We start from the raw sequence: 16,615 nt of genomic DNA on the forward strand, positions 1-16,615 counted from the left end.
GCCTGTACTGCCGTGTAGTACTGAGGGGAGTACAGTGCCTGTACTGCCGTGTAGTACTGAGTGGAGTACAGTGCCTGTACTGCCGTGTAGTCCCGAATGGAGTACTGTGTGTATAGTGCCGTGTAGTACCGAGTGGAGTACAGTGCCTGTACTGCCGTGTAGTACCGAGTGGAGTACTGTGTGTATAGTGCCGTGTAGTACCGAGTGGAGTACAGTGCCTGTACTGCCGTGTAGTACTGAGTGGAGTACAGTGCCTGTAATGCCGTGTAGTACCGAGTGGATTACTGTGTGTATAGTGCCGTGTAGTACCGAGTGGAGTACAGTGCCTGTACTGCCGTGTAGTACTGAGTGGAGTACAGTGCTGAACTGCCGTGTAGCCCCGAGTGGAGTACAGTGCCTGTACTGCCGTGTAGTTCTAATTGGAGTACAGTGCCTGTACTGCCGCGTAGTACCGAGTGGAGTACAGTGCTTATACTGCCGTGTAGTACTGAGTGGGGTACAGTGCCTGTACTGCGTGTAGTACCGAGTGGAGTACTGTGTGTATAGTGCCGTGTAGTACCGAGTGGAGTACTGTGTGTATAGTGCCGTGAAGTACCGAGTGGAGTACAGTGACTGTACTGCCGTGTAGTACTGAGGGGAGTACAGTGCCTGTACTGCCGTGTAGTTCTGATTGGAGTACAGTGCCTGTACTGCCGTGTAGTAGCGAGTGGAGTACAGTGCTTATACTGCCGTGTAGTACTGAGTGGGGTACAGTGCCTGTACTGCCGTGTAGTGCCGAGTGGAGTACTGTGTGTATAGTGCAGTGTAGTACCGAGTGGAGTACAGTGCCTGTACTGCGTGTAGTACCGAGTGGAGCACTGTGTGTATAGTGCCGTGTAGTGCCGAGTGGGGTACAGTGTCTGTACTGCCGTGTAGTACTGAGTGGAGTACAGTGTGAATAGTGCCGTGTAGTACCGAGTGGAGTACAGTGCCTGTACTGCCGTGTAGTACCGAGTGGAGTACAGTGTGTATAGTGCCGTCTAGTACCGAGTGGAATACAGTGTGTATAGTGCCGTGTAGTACTGATTGGAGTACAGTACCTGTACTGCCGTGTAGTACCGAGTGGAGTACAGTGTGTATAGTGCCGTGTAGTACAGAGTGGAGTACAGTGCCTGTACTGCCGTGTAGTACTGAGTGGAGTACATTGCCTGTACTGCCGTGTAGTACCGAGTGCAGTACAATGTGTATAGTGCCGTGTAGTACTGAGTGGAGTACAGTGCCTGTGCTGCCGTGTAAAACTGAGTGGGGTACAGTGCCTGTACTGCCGTGTAGTACCGAGTGGGGGAATGTGTGTATACTGCCGTGTAGTACTGAGTATAGTACAGTGCCAGTACTGCCGTGTAGTACCGAGTGGAGTACTGTGTGCATACTGCCGTGTAGTACTGAGTGGAGTACAGTGCCTGTACTACCGTGTAGTACAGAGTGGGGGACTGTGAGTATTCTGCCGTGTAGTACTGAGTGGAGTACAGTGCCTGTACTGCCGTGTAGAACCGAGTGGGGGACTGTGTGTATACTGCCGTGTAGTACTGAGTGGAGTACTGTGTGTATAGTGCAGTGTAGTGCTGAGTGGAGTACAGTGCCTGTACTGCCGTGTAGTACCGAGTGGAGTACTGTGTGTATAGTGCAGTGTAGTGCTGAGTGGAGTACAGTACCTGTAATGCCGTGTAGTACTGAGTATAGTACAGTGCCTGTACTGCCGTGTAGTACCGAGTGGGGGACTGTGTGTATACTGCCGTGTAGTACTGAGTGGAGTACAGTGCCTGTACTACCGTGTAGTACCGAGTGGGGGACTGTGTGTATTCTGCCGTGTAGTACTGAGTGGAGTACAGTGCCTCTACTGCCGTGTAGAGCCGAGTGGGGGACTGTGTGTATACTGCCGTGTAGTACTGAGTGGAGTACTGTGTGTATAGTGCAGTGTAGTGCTGAGTGGAGTACAGTGCCTGTACTGCCGTGTAGTACCGAGTGGAGTACTGTGTGTATAGTGCAGTGTAGTGCTGAGTGGAGTACAGTACCTGTAATGCCGTGTAGTACTGAGTATAGTACAGTGCCTGTACTGCCGTGTAGTACCGAGTGGGGGACTGTGTGTATACCGCCGTGTAGTACTGAGTGGAGTACAGTACCTGTACTGCCGAGTAGTCCCGAGTGGAGTACTGTGTGTATAGTGCAGTGTAGTGCTGAGTGGAGTACAGTGCCTGTACTGCCGTGTAGTACCGAGTGGAGTGCTGTGTGTATAGTGCCGTGTAGTACCGAGTGGAATACAGTGCCTGTACTGCCGTGTAGTACTGAGTGGAGTACAGTGCCTGTAATGCCGTGTAGTACCGAGTGGATTACTGTTTGTATAGTGCCGTGTAGTACCGAGTGGAGTACAGTGCCTGTACTGCCGTGTAGTACTGAGTGGAGTACAGTGCAAAACTGCCGTGTAGTCCAGAGTGGAGTACAGTGCCTGTACTGCCGTGTAGTTCTGATTGGAGTACAGTGCCTGTACTGCCGTGTAGTACCGAGTGGAGTACAGTGCTTATACTGCCGTGTAGTACTGAGTGGGGTACAATGCCTGTACTGCCGTGTAGTACCGAGTGGAGTACTGTGAGTATAGTGCCGTGTAGTACCGAGTGGAGTGCTGTGTGTATAGTGCCGTGAAGTACCGAGTGGAGAACAGTACCTGTACTGTCGTGTAGTACTGAGTATAGTACAGTGCCTGTACTGCCGTGTAGTACCGAGTGGGGGACTGGGTGTATACTGCCGTGTAGTACTGAGTGGAGTGCAGTACCTGTACTGCCGAGTAGTCCCGAGTGGAGTACTGTGTGTATAGTGCAGTGTAGTGCTGAGTGGAGTACAGTAACTGTACTGCCGTGTAGTACCGAGTGGGGGACTGTGTGCATACTGCCGTGTAGTTCCGAGTGGAGTACAGTGCCTGTACTGGCGTGGAGTACTGAGTGGAGTACAGTGCCTGTATTGCCGTGTAGTCCCGAGTGGAGTACAGTGCCTGTACTGCCGTGTAGTACTGAGTGGAGTACTGTGTGTATAGTGCCGTGTGGTACCGAGTGGAGTACAGTGCCTGTACTGCCGTGTAGTACTGAGTGGAGTACTGTGTGTATAGTGCCGTGTGGTACCGAGTGGAGTACAGTGCCTGTACTGCCGTGTAGTACTGAGTGGAGTACAGTGCCTGTACTGCCGTGTAGTAATGAGTGGAGTACAGTGCCTGTACTGCCGTGTAGTCCCGAGTGAAGTACATTGCCTGTACTGCCGTGTAGTACTGAGTGGAATACTGTGTGTATAGTGTCGTGTAGTACCGAGTGGAGTTCAGTGCCTGTACTGCCGTGTAGTACTGAGTGGAGTACAGTGCCTGTACTGCTGTGTAGTCCCGAGTGGAGTACAGTGCCTGTACTGCCGTGTAGTACTGATTGGAGTAATAGTGCCTGTACTGCCGTGTAGTACTGAGTGGAGTACTGTGTGTATAGTGCCGTGTAGTACCGAGTGGAGTACAGTGCCTGTACTGCCGTGTAGTACTGAGTGGAGTACAGTGCCTGTACTGCCGTGTAGTACTGAGTGGAGTACAGTGCCTGTACTGCCGTGTAGTCCCCAGTGAAGTACATTGCCTGTACTGCCGTGTAGTACTGACTGGAGTACTGTGTGTATAGTGTCGTGTAGTACCGAGTGGAGTACAGTGCCTGTACTGCCGTGTAGTACTGAGTGGAGTACAGTGCCTGTACTGCTGTGTAGTCCCGAGTGGAGTACAGTGCCTGTACTGCCGTGTAGTACTGATTGGAGTAATAGTGCCTGTACTGCCATGTAGTACCGAGTGGAGTACAGTGCTTGTACTGCCGTGTAGTACTGAGTGAACTACAGTGCCTGTACTGCCATGTAGTGCCGGGTGGAGTACTGTGTGTATAGTGCAGTGTAGTACTGAGTGGTGTACAGTGCATGTACTGCCGTGTAGTCCCGAGTGGAGTACTGTATGTATAGTGCAGTGTAGTACTGAGTGGAGTACAGTGCCTGTACTGCCGTGTAGTACTCAGTGGAGTACTGTGTGTATAGTGCCGTGTAGTACCGATTGGAGCACAGTGGGTGTACTGCCGTGTAGTACTGAGTGGAGTACAGTGCCTGTACTGCCGTGTAGTACCGAGTGGAGTACTGTGTGTATAGTGCCGTGTAGTATCGAGTATAGTACAGTGCATGTACTGCCGTGTATTACCGAGTGGAGTACTGTGCCTGTACTGCCGTGTAGTACTGAGTGGGGTACTAGGTGTATAGTGCCGTGTAGTACCGAGTGGAGTACAGTGGGTGTACTGTAGTCTAGTACTGAGTGGAGTACAGTGCCTGTACTGCCGTGTAGTACTGAGTGGAGTACAGTGCCTGTACTGCCGTGTAGTCCCGAGTGGAGTACAGTGCATGTACTGCCGTGTAGTACCGAGTGGAGTACAGTGCCTGTACTGCCGTGTAGTACCGAGTGGAGTACTGTGTGCATACTGCCGTGTAGTACCGAGTGGAGTACAGTGCCCTTACTGCCGTGTAGTACTGAGTGGAGTAGAATGCCTGTACTGCCGTGTAGTCCCGAGTGGAGTACAGTGCCTGTACTGCCGTGTAGTACCGAGTGGAGTACAGTGCCTGTACTGCCGTGTAGTACCGAGTGGAGTACTGTGTGCATACTGCCGTGTAGTACCGAGTGGAGTACAGTGCCCTTACTGCCGTGTAGTACTGAGTGGAGTAGAATGCCTGTACTGCCGTGTAGTCCCGAGTGGAGTACAGTGCCTGTACTGCCGTGTACTAGTGAGTGGAGTACTGTGCCTGTACTGCCGTGTAGTACTGAGTGGGGTACTAGGTGTATAGTGCCGTGTAGTACCGAGTGGAGTAGAGTGCCTGTACTACCGTGTAGTACTTAGTGGAGTACTGTTTGTATAGTGCCGTGTAGTACCGAGTGGAGTACAGTGCCTGTACTGCCGTGTAGTCCCGAGTGGCGTACAGTGCATGTACTGCCGTGTAGTACCGAGTGGAGTACAGTGCCTGTACTGCCGTGTAGTACCGAGTGGAGTACTGTGTGCATACTGCCGTGTAGTACCGAGTGGAGTACAGTGCCTGTACTGCCGTGTAGTCCCGAGTGGAGTACAGTGCCTGTACTGCCGTGTAGTACTGAGTGGAGTACAGTGCCTGTACTGCCGTGTAGTAGTGAGTGGAGTACTGTGCCTGTACTGCCGTGTAGTACTGAGTGGAGTACTGTGTGTATAGTGCCGTGTAGTACCGAGTGGAGTACAGTGGGTGTATGCCGTGTAGTACTGAGTGGAGTACAGTGCCTGAACTGCCGTGCAGTACTGAGTGGAGTACAGTGCCTGTACTGCCGTGTAGTCCCGAGTGGAGTACAGTGCCTGTACTGCCGTGTAGTACTGAATGGAGTACTGTGTGTATAGTGCCGTGTAGTACCGAGTGGAGTACAGTGCCTGTACTGCCGTGTAGTACCGAGTGGAGTACTGTGTGTATAGTGCCGTGTAGTACCGAGTGGAGTACAGTGCCTGTACTGCCGTGTAGTACTGAGGGGAGTACAGTGCCTGTACTGCCGTGTAGTACTGAGTGGAGTACAGTGCCTGTACTGCCGTGTAGTCCCGAATGGAGTACTGTGTGTATAGTGCCGTGTAGTACCGAGTGGAGTACAGTGCCTGTACTGCCGTGTAGTACCGAGTGGAGTACTGTGTGTATAGTGCCGTGTAGTACCGAGTGGAGTACAGTGCCTGTACTGCCGTGTAGTACTGAGTGGAGTACAGTGCCTGTAATGCCGTGTAGTACCGAGTGGATTACTGTGTGTATAGTGCCGTGTAGTACCGAGTGGAGTACAGTTCCTGTACTGCCGTGTAGTACTGAGTGGAGTACAGTGCTGAACTGCCGTGTAGTCCCGAGTGGAGTACAGTGCCTGTACTGCCGTGTAGTTCTAATTGGAGTACAGTGCCTGTACTGCCGCGTAGTACCGAGTGGAGTACAGTGCTTATACTGCCGTGTAGTTCTGAGTGGGGTACAGTGCCTGTACTGCGTGTAGTACCGAGTGGAGTACTGTGTGTATAGTGCCGTGTAGTACCGAGTGGAGTACTGTGTGTATAGTGCCGTGAAGTACCGAGTGGAGTACAGTGCCTGTACTGCCGTGTAGTACTGAGGGGAGTACAGTGCCTGTACTGCCGTGTAGTTCTGATTGGAGTACAGTGCCTGTACTGCCGTGTAGTACCGAGTGGAGTACAGTGCTTATACTGCCGTGTAGTACTGAGTGGGGTACAGTGCCTGTACTGCCGTGTTGTGCCGAGTGGAGTACTGTGTGTATAGTGCAGTGTAGTACCGAGTGGAGTACAGTGCCTGTACTGCGTGTAGTACCGAGTGGAGTACTGTGTGTATAGTGCCGTGTAGTGCCGAGTGGAGTTCAGTGCCTGTACTGCCGTGTAGTACTGAGTGGAGTACAGTGTGAATAGTGCCGTGTAGTACCGAGTGGAGTACAGTGCCTGTACTGCCGTGTAGTACCGAGTGGAGTACAGTGTGTATAGTGCCGTCTAGTACCGAGTGGAATACAGTGTCTATAGTGCCGTGTAGTACTGATTGGGGTACAGTTCCTGTACTGCCGTGTAGTACCGAGTGGAGTACAGTGTGTATAGTGCCGTGTAGTACAGAGTGGAGTACAGTGCCTGTACTGCCGTGTAGTACTGAGTGAAGTACATTGCCTGTACTGCCGTGTAGTACCGAGTGCAGTACAGTGTGTATAGTGCCGTGTAGTACTGAGTGGAGTACAGTGCCTGTGCTGCCGTGTAAAACTGAGTGGGGTACAGTGCCTGTACTGCCGTGTAGTACCGAGTGGGGGAATGTGTGTATACTGCCGTGTAGTACTGAGTATAGTACTGTGCCAGTACTGCCGTGTAGTACCGAGTGGAGTACTGTGTGCATACTGCCGTGTATAGTGCCGTGTAGTACCGAGTGGAGAAAAGTGCCTGTACTGCCGTGTAGTACTGAGTGGAGCACAGTGCCTGTACTGCCGTGTAGTACTGAGTGGAGTACAGTGCCTGTACTGCCGTGTAGTACTGAGTGGAGTACAGTGCCTGTACTGCCGTGTAGTACTGAGTGGAGTACTGTGTGTATAGTGCCGTATAGAACCGAGTGGAGTACCGTGCCTGTACTGCCGTGTAGTCCCGAGTGGAGTACAGTGCCTGTACTGCCGTGTAGTACTGAGTAGAGTACTGTGTGTATAGTGCCGTGTAGTACCGAGTGGAGTACATTGCCTGTACTGCCGTGTAGTACTGAGTGGAGTACAGTTCCTGTACTGCCGTGTATTACTGAGTGGAGTACAGTGCCTGTACTGCCGTGTAGTCCCGAATGGAGTACTGTGTGTATAGTGCCGCGTAGTACGGAGTGGAGTACAGTGCCTGTACTGCCGTGTAGTACTGAGTGGAGTACAGTGCCTGTACTAACGTGTAGTCCCGAGTGGAGTACTGTGTGTTTAGTGCAGTGTAGTACTGAGTGGTGTACAATGCCTGTACTGCCGTGTAGTACTGAGTGGAGTACAGTGCCTGTACTCCCGTGTAGTCCCGAGTGGAGTACTGTGTGTATAGTGCCGTGTAGTACTGAGTGGAGTACAGTGCCTGTACTGCCGTGTAGTCCGGAGTGGAGTACAGTGCCTGTACTGCCGTGTAGTCCTGAGTGGAGTACTGCGTGTATAGTGCCGTGTAGTACCGAGGGGAGTACAGTGCCTGTACTGCCGTGTAGTACTAAGTGGAGTACAGTGGCTGTACTGCCGTGTAGTACCGAGTGTAGTACTGTGTGTATAGTGCAGTGTAGTGCTGAGTGGTGTACAGTGCCTGTACTGCCGTGTAGTACTGGGTGGAGTACAGTGCCTGTACTGCCGTGTAGTACCGAGTGGGGGACTGTGTGTATACTGCTGTGTAGTACCGAGTGGAGTACAGTGCCTGTACTGCCGTGTAGTACCGAGTGGAGTACTGTGTGTATAGTGCCGTGTAGTACCGAGTGGAGTACAGTGCCTGTACTGTCGTGTAGTACCGAGTGGAGTACTGTGTGTATAGTGCCGTGTAGTACCGAGTGGAGTACATTGCCTGTACTGCCGTGTAGTACCGAGTGGAGTACTGTTTGTATAGTGCCGTGTAGTACCGAGTGGAGTACACTGCATGTACTTCCGTGTAGTACCGAGTGGAGGACTGTGTGTATCGTGCGGTGTAGTACCGAGTGAAGTACATTGCATGTACTGCGGTGTAGTACCGGGTGGAGTACTGTGGGTATAGTGCCGTGTAGTACCGAGTGGAGTGCAGTGCCTGTATTGCCATGTAGTACCGGGTGGAGTACTGTGTGTATAGTGCCGTGTAGTACTGAGTGGAGTACAGTGCATGTACTGCCGTGTAGTACCGAGTGGAGTACTGTATGTATAGTGCCGTGTAGTACCGAGTGGAGTAGAGTGCCTGTACTGCCGTGTAGTACTGAGTGGAGTACAGTGCCTGTACTGCCGTGTAGTCCCGAGTGGAGTACAGTGCCTGTACTGCCGTGTAGTAGTGAGTGGAGTACTGTGCCTGTACTGCCGTGTGGTACTGAGTGGAGTACTGTGTGTATAGTGCCGTGTAGTACCGCGTGGAGTACAGTGGGTGTAGTGCCGTGTAGTACTGAGTAGAGTAGAGTGCCTGTACTGCCGTGTAGTACTGAGTGGAGTACAGTGCCTGTACTGCCGTGTAGTCCCGAGTGGAGTACATTGCCTGTACTGACGTGTAGTACTGAGTGGAGTACTGTGTGTATAGTGCCGTGAGTACCGTGTGGAGTACAGTGCCTGTATTGCCGTGTAGTACTGAGTGGAGTACAGTGCCTGTACTGCCGTGTAGTACTGAGTGGAGTACAGTGCCTGTACTGCCGTGTAGTCCCGAGTGGAGTACAGTGCCTGTACTGCCGTGTAGTACTGAGTGGAGTATTGTGTGTATAGTGGCGTGTAGTACCGAGTGGAATACAGTGCCTGCAGTGCCGTGTAGTACTGAGTGGAGTACAGTGCCTGTACTGCCGTGTAGTACTGAGTGGGTTACAGTGCCTGTACTGCCGTGTAGTCCCGAATGCAGTACTGTGTGTATAGTGCCGTGTAGTACCGAGTGGAGTACACTGCCTGTACTGCCGTGTTGTACCGAGTGGAGTACAGTGTATAGTGCGTGTAGTACACAGTGGAGTACAGTGCCTGTACTGCCGTGTAGTACTGAGTGAAGTACAGTGCCTGTAATGCCGTGTAGTACTGAGTGAAGTACAGTGCCTGTACTGCCGTGTAGTACTGAGGGAAGTACAGTGCCTGTAATGCCGTGTAGTACCGAGTGGAGTACTGTGTGTATAGTGGAGTGTAGTACACAGTGGAGTACAGTGCCTGTACTGCCGTGTAGTACTGAGTGAAGTACAGTGCCTGTACTGCCGTGTAGTACTGAGGGAAGTACAGTGCCTGTAATGCCGTGTAGTACCGAGTGGAGTACTGTGTGTATAGTGCGTGTAGTACACAGTGGAGTACAGTGCCTGTACTGCCGTGTAGTACTGAGTGAAGTACAGTGCCTGTACTGCCGTGTAGTATCGAGTGGAGGACAGTGCCTGTACTGCCGTGTAGTACTGAGTGGAGTACAGTGCCTGTACTGCCGTGTCGTCCCGAGTGGAGTACAGAGCCTGTACTGCCGTGTAGTACTGATTGGAGTAATAGTGCCTGTACTGCCGTGTAGTACTGCGTGAAGTACAGTGCCTGTACTCCCGTGTAGTGCCGAGTGGAGTACTGTTTGTATAGTGCCGTGTAGTACCGAGTGGAGTACAGTGCATGTACTGCCGTGTAGTCCCGAGTGGAGTACTGTGTGTATAGTGCAGTGTAGTACTGAGTGGAGTACAGTGCATGTACTGCCGTGTAGTGCCGAGTGGAGTACTGTGTGTATAGTGCAGTGTAGTACTGAGCGGAGTACAGTGCCTGTACTGCCGTGTAGTACCGAGTGGAGTACAGTGCATTTACTGTCGTGTAGTCCCGAGTGGAGTACAGTGCTTGTACTGCCGTGTAGTACTGAGTGGAGTACAGTGCCTGTACTGCCGTGTAGTGCCCAGTGGAGTACTGTGTGTATAGTGCAGTGTAGTACTGAGTGGAGTACAGTACCTGTACTGCCGTGTAATACCGAGTGGAGTACTGTGTGCATACTGTCATGTAGTACTGAGTAGAGTACAGTGCCTGTACTGCCGTGCAGTACCGAGCGGAGTACAGTGCTTGTACTGCCGTGTAGTACTGCGTGAAGTACAGTGCCTGTACTGCCGTGTAGTGCCGAGTGGAGTACTGTGTGTATAGTGCAGTGTAGTACTGAGTGGAGTACAGTGCATGTACTGCCGTGTAGTGCCGAGTGGAGTACTGTGTGTATAGTGCAGTGTAGTACTGAGCGGAGTACAGTGCCTGTACTGCCGTGTAGTACCGAGTGGAGTACTGTGTGCATACTGCCGTGTAGTACTGAGTAGAGTACAGTGCCTGTTCTGCCGTGTAGTACCGAGTGGAGTACTGTGTGTATAGTGCCGTGTAGTACCGAGTGGAGTACAGTGCCTGTACTGCCGTGTAGTACTGAGTGGAGTACAGTGCCTGTAATGCCCTGTAGTACCGAGTGGAGTACTGTGTGTATAGTGCCGTGTAGTACCGAGTGGAGTACAGTGCCTGTACTGCCGTGTAGTACTGAGTGGAGTACAGTGCCTGTAATGCCGTGTAGTCCCGAGTGGAGTACAGTGCCTATACTGCCGTGTAGTACTGATTGGAGTACAGTGCCTGTACTGCCGTGTAGTACCGAGTGGAGTACAGTGCTTGTACTGCCGTGTAGTGCCCAGTGGAGTACTGTGTGTATAGTGCAGTGTAGTACTGAGTGGAGTACAGTACCTGTACTGCCGTGTAATACCGAGTGGAGTACTGTGTGCATACTGTCATGTAGTACTGAGTAGAGTACAGTGCCTGTACTGCCGTGTAGTACCGAGTGGAGTACTGTGTGTATAGTGCCGTGTAGTACCGCGTGGAGTACTGTGTGCATACTGCCGTATAGTACTGAGTGGAGTACAGTGCCTGAACTTCCGTGTAGTACCGAGTGGACTACTGTGTGTATAGTGCCGTGTAGTACCGAGTGTAGTACAGTGCATGTACTGCCGTGTAGTACCGAGTGGAGTACTGTGTGTATAGTGCCGTGTAGTACCGAGTGGAGTACAGTGCATGTACTGCCGTGTAGTCCCGAGTGGAGTACTGTGTGTATAGTGCCGTGTAGTACCGACTGGAGTACAGTGCCTGTATTGCCGTGTAGTACCGAGTGGAGTACTGTGTGTATAGTGCCGTGTAGTACCGAGAGGAGTGCTGTGTGCATACTGCCGTGTAGTACAGAGTGGAGTACAGTACCTGTACTGCCGTGTAGTACTGAGTGGAGTACTGTGTGTATAGTGCCGTGTAGTACCGAGTGGAGTGCCGTGCCTGTACTGCCGTGTATTACTGAGTGGAGTACAGTGCCTGTACTGCCGTGTAGTTCTGAGTGGAGTACAGAGCCTGTACTGCCGTGTAGTCCCGACTGGAGTACAATGCCTGTACTGCCGTGTAGTACAGAGTGGAGTACTGTGCCTGTACTGCCGTGTAGTACTGAGTGGAGTACTGTGTGTAAAGTGCCGTATAGTACCGAGTGGAGTACCGTGCCTGTACTGCCGTGTAGTCCCGAGTGGAGTACAGTGCCTGTACTGCCGTGTAGTACTGAGTGGAGTACTGTGTGTATAGTGCCGTGTAGTACCGAGTGGAGTATATTGCCTGTACTGAAGTGTAGTACTGAGTGGAGTACAGTTCCTGTACTGCCGTGTATTACTGAGTGGGGTACAGTGCCTGTAATGCCGTGTAGTCCCGAATGGAGTACTGTGTGTATAGTGCCGCGTAGTACGGGTGGAGTACAGTGCCTGTACTGCCGTGTAGTACTGAGTGGAGTACAGTGCCTGTACTAACGTGTAGTCCCGAGTGGAGTACTGTGTGTTTAGTGCAGTGTAGTACTGAGTGGAGTACAATGGCTGTACTGCCGTGTAGTACTGAGTGGAGTACAATGCCTGTACTCCCGTGTACTCCCGAGTGGAGTACTGTGTGTATAGTGCCGTGTAGTACTGAGTGGAGTACAGTGCCTGTACTGCCGTGTAGTCCGGAGTGGAATACAGTGCCTGTACTGCCGTGTAGTCCGGAGTGGAATACAGTGCCTGTACTGCCGTGTAGTCCTGAGTGGAGTACTGTGTGTATAGTGCCGTGTAGTACCGAGGGGAGTACAGTGCCTGTACTGGCGTGTAGTACAAAGTGGAGTACAGTGGCTGTACTGCCGTGTAGTACCGAATGGAGTACTGTGTGTATACTGCCGTGTAGTACTGAGTGGAGCCCAGTACCTGTACTGCCGTGTAGTACCGAGTGGGGGACAGTGTGTATACTGCCGTGTAGTACTGAGTGGAGTACAGTACCTGTACTGCCGTGTAGTACCGAGCGGAGTACTGTGTGCATACTGTCATGTAGTACTGAGTGGAGTACAGTGCCTGTACTGCCGTGTAGTACCGAGTGGAGTACTGTGTGTATAGGCCGTGTAGTACTGAGTGGAGTACATTGCCTGTACTGCCGTGCTGTCCCGAGTGGAGTACTGTGTGTATAGTGGCGTGTAGTACTGAGTGAAGTACAGTGCCTGTACTGCCGTGTAGTACTGAGTGGGTACAGTGCCTGTACTGCCGTGTAGTACTGAATGGAGTACTGTGTGTATACTGCCGTGTAGTACTGAGTGGAGCCCAGTACCTGTACTGCCGTGTAGTACCGAGTGGGGGACTGTGTGTATACTGCCGTGTAGTACTGAGTGGAGGACAGTGCCTGTACTGCCGAGTAGTCCCGAGTGGAGTACTGTGTGTATAGTGCAGTGTAGTGCTGAGTGGAGTACAGTACCTGTGCTGCCGTGTAGTACCGAGTGGGGAACTGTGTGTATATTGCCGTGTAGTACTGAGTGGAGTACAGTGCCTGTACTGCCGTGTAGTACCGAGTGGATTACTGTGTGTATAGTGCCGTGTAGTACCGAGTGGAGTACAGTGCCTGTACTGCCGTGTAGTACTGAGTGGTGTACAGTGTGTATAGTGCCGAGTAGTACCGAGTGGAGTACAGTGTGTATAGTGCCGTGTAGTACTGAGTGGAGTACAGTGCATGTACTGCCGTGTAGTACTGAGTGGAGTACAGTGCAAGTACTGCCGTGTAGTACTGAGTGGAGTACAGTGCCTGTACTGCCGTGTAGTACTGAGTGGGTACAGTGCCTGTACTGCCTTGTAGTACCGCGTGGAGTACTGTGTGTATACTGCCTTGTAGTACTGAGTGGAGTACAGTACCTGTACTGCCGTGTAGTACCGAGTGGAGTACTGTGTGCATACTGTCATGTAGTACTGAGTGGAGTACAGTGCCTGTACTGCCGTGTAGCACCGAGTGGAGTACTGTGTGAATAGTGCCGTGTAGTACCGCGTGGAGTACTGTGTGCATACTGCCGTGTAGTACTGAGTGGAGTACAGTGCCTGAACTGCCGTGTAGTACCGAGTGGAGTACTGTGTGTATAGTGCCGTGTAGTACCGAGTGGAGTACAGTGCATGTACTGCCGTGTAGTACCGAGTGGAGTACTGTGTGTATAGTGCGGTGTAGTACCGAGTGGAGTACAGTGCATGTACTGCCGTGTAGTCCCGAGTGGAGTACTGTGTGTATAGTGCCGTGTAGTACCGAGTGGAGTACAGTGCCTGTATTGCCGTGTAGTACCGAGTGGAGTACTGTGTGTATAGTGCCTTGAAGTACCGAGTGGAGTGCTGTGTGAATACTGCCGTGTAGTACAGAGTGGAGTACAGTACCTGTACTGCCGAGTAGTACTGACTGGAGTACTGTGTGTATAGTGCCGTGTAGTACCGAGTGGAGTACCGTGCCTGTACTGCCGTGTAGTACTGAGTGGAGTACAGTGCCTGTACTGCCGTGTAGTTCTGAGTGGAGTACAGAGCCTCTACTGCCGTGTAGTCCCGACTGGAGTACAGTGCCTGTACTGCCGTGTAGTACAGAGTGGAGTACTGTGTGTATAGTGCCGTGTAGTACCGAGTGGAGAAAAGTGCCTGTACTGCCGTGTAGTACTGAGTGGAGCACAGTGCCTTTACTGCCGTGTAGTACTGAGTGGAGTACAGTGCCTGTACTGCCGTGTAGTACTGAGTGGAGTATAGTGCCTGTACTGCCGTGTAGTACTGAGTGGAGTACTGTGTGTATAGTGCCGTATAGAACCGAGTGGAGTACCGTGCCTGTACTGCCGTGTAGTCCCGAGTGGAGTACAGTGCCTGTACTGCCGTGTAGTACTGAGTAGAGTACTGTGTGTATAGTGCCGTGTAGTACCGAGTGGAGTACATTGCCTGTACTGCCGTGTAGTACTGAGTGGAGTACAGTTCCTGTACTGCCGTGTATTACTGAGTGGAGTACAGTGCCTGTACTGCCGTGTAGTCCCGAATGGAGTACTGTGTGTATAGTGCCGCGTAGTACGGAGTGGAGTACAGTGCCTGTACTGCCGTGTAGTACTGAGTGGAGTACAGTGCCTGTACTAACGTGTAGTCCCGAGTGGAGTACTGTGTGTTTAGTGCAGTGTAGTACTGAGTGGTGTACAATGCCTGTACTGCCGTGTAGTACTGAGTGGAGTACAGTGCCTGTACTCCCGTGTAGTCCCGAGTGGAGTACTGTGTGTATAGTGCCGTGTAGTACTGAGTGGAGTACAGTGCCTGTACTGCCGTGTAGTCCGGAGTGGAGTACAGTGCCTGTACTGCCGTGTAGTCCTGAGTGGAGTACTGCGTGTATAGTGCCGTGTAGTACCGAGGGGAGTACAGTGCCTGTACTGCCGTGTAGTACTAAGTGGAGTACAGTGGCTGTACTGCCGTGTAGTACCGAGTGTAGTACTGTGTGTATAGTGCAGTGTAGTGCTGAGTGGTGTACAGTGCCTGTACTACCGTGTAGTACTGGGTGGAGTACAGTGCCTGTACTGCCGTGTAGTACCGAGTGGGGGACTGTGTGTATACTGCTGTGTAGTACCGAGTGGAGTACAGTGCCTGTACTGCCGTGTAGTACCGAGTGGAGTACTGTGTGTATAGTGCCGTGTAGTACCGAGTGGAGTACAGTGCCTGTACTGTCGTGTAGTACGGAGTGGAGTACAGTGTGTATAGTGCCGTGTAGTACCGAGTGGAGTACATTGCCTGTACTGCCGTGTAGTACCGAGTGGAGTACTGTGTGCATACTGCCGTGTAGTACTGTGTGGAGTATAGTGCCTGTACTGCCGTGTAGTACCGAGTGGAGTACTGTTTGTATAGTGCCGTGTAGTACCGAGTGGAGTACACTGCATGTACTTCCGTGTAGTACCGAGTGGAGGACTGTGTGTATCGTGCGGTGTAGTACCGAGTGAAGTACATTGCATGTACTGCGGTGTAGTACCGGGTGGAGTACTGTGGGTATAGTGCCGTGTAGTACCGAGTGGTGTGCAGTGCCTGTATTGCCATGTAGTACCGGGTGGAGTACTGTGTGTATAGTGCCGTGTAGTACTGAGTGGAGTACAGTGCATGTACTGCCGTGTAGTACCGAGTGGAGTACTGTATGTATAGTGCCGTGTAGTACCGAGTGGAGTAGAGTGCCTGTACTGCCGTGTAGTACTGAGTGGAGTACAGTGCCTGTACTGCCGTGTAGTCCCGAGTGGAGTACAGTGCCTGTACTGCCGTGTAGTAGTGAGTGGAGTACTCCGCCTGTACTGCCGTGTGGTACTGAGTGGAGTACTGTGTGTATAGTGCCGTGTAGTACCGCGTGGAGTACAGTGGGTGTAGTGCCGTGTAGTACTGAGTAGAGTAGAGTGCCTGTACTGCCGTGTAGTACTGAGTGGAGTACAGTGCCTGTACTGCCGTGTAGTCCCGAGTGGAGTACATTGCCTGTACTGACGTGTAGTACTGAGTGGAGTACTGTGTGTATAGTGCCGTGAGTACCGAGTGGAGTACAGTGCCTGTATTGCCGTGTAGTACTGAGTGGAGTACAGTGCCTGTACTGCCGTGTAGTACTGAGTGGAGTACAGTGCCTGTACTGCCGTGTAGTCCCGAGTGGAGTACAGTGCCTGTACTGCCGTGTAGTACTGAGTGGAGTATTGTGTGTATAGTGGCGTGTAGTACCGAGTGGAATACAGTGCCTGCAGTGCCGTGTAGTACTGAGTGGAGTACAGTGCCTGTACTGCCGTGTAGTACTGAGTGGGTTACAGTGCCTGTCCTGCCGTGTAGTCCCGAATGCAGTACTGTGTGTATAGTGCCGTGTAGTACCGAGTGGAGTACACTGCCTGTACTGCCGTGTTGTACCGAGTGGAGTACAGTGTATAGTGCGTGTAGTACACAGTGGAGTACAGTGCCTGTACTGCCGTGTAGTACTGAGTGAAGTACAGTGCCTGTAATGCCGTGTAGTACTGAGTGAAGTACAGTGCCTGTACTGCCGTGTAGTACTGAGGGAAGTACAGTGCCTGTAATGCCGTGTAGTACCGAGTGGAGTACTGTGTGTATAGTGGAGTGTAGTACACAG

This window comes from Anabrus simplex, chromosome 4 (assembly GCF_040414725.1).
Source record: "Anabrus simplex isolate iqAnaSimp1 chromosome 4, ASM4041472v1, whole genome shotgun sequence".
Taxonomy (NCBI): Eukaryota; Metazoa; Arthropoda; class Insecta; order Orthoptera; family Tettigoniidae; genus Anabrus; species Anabrus simplex.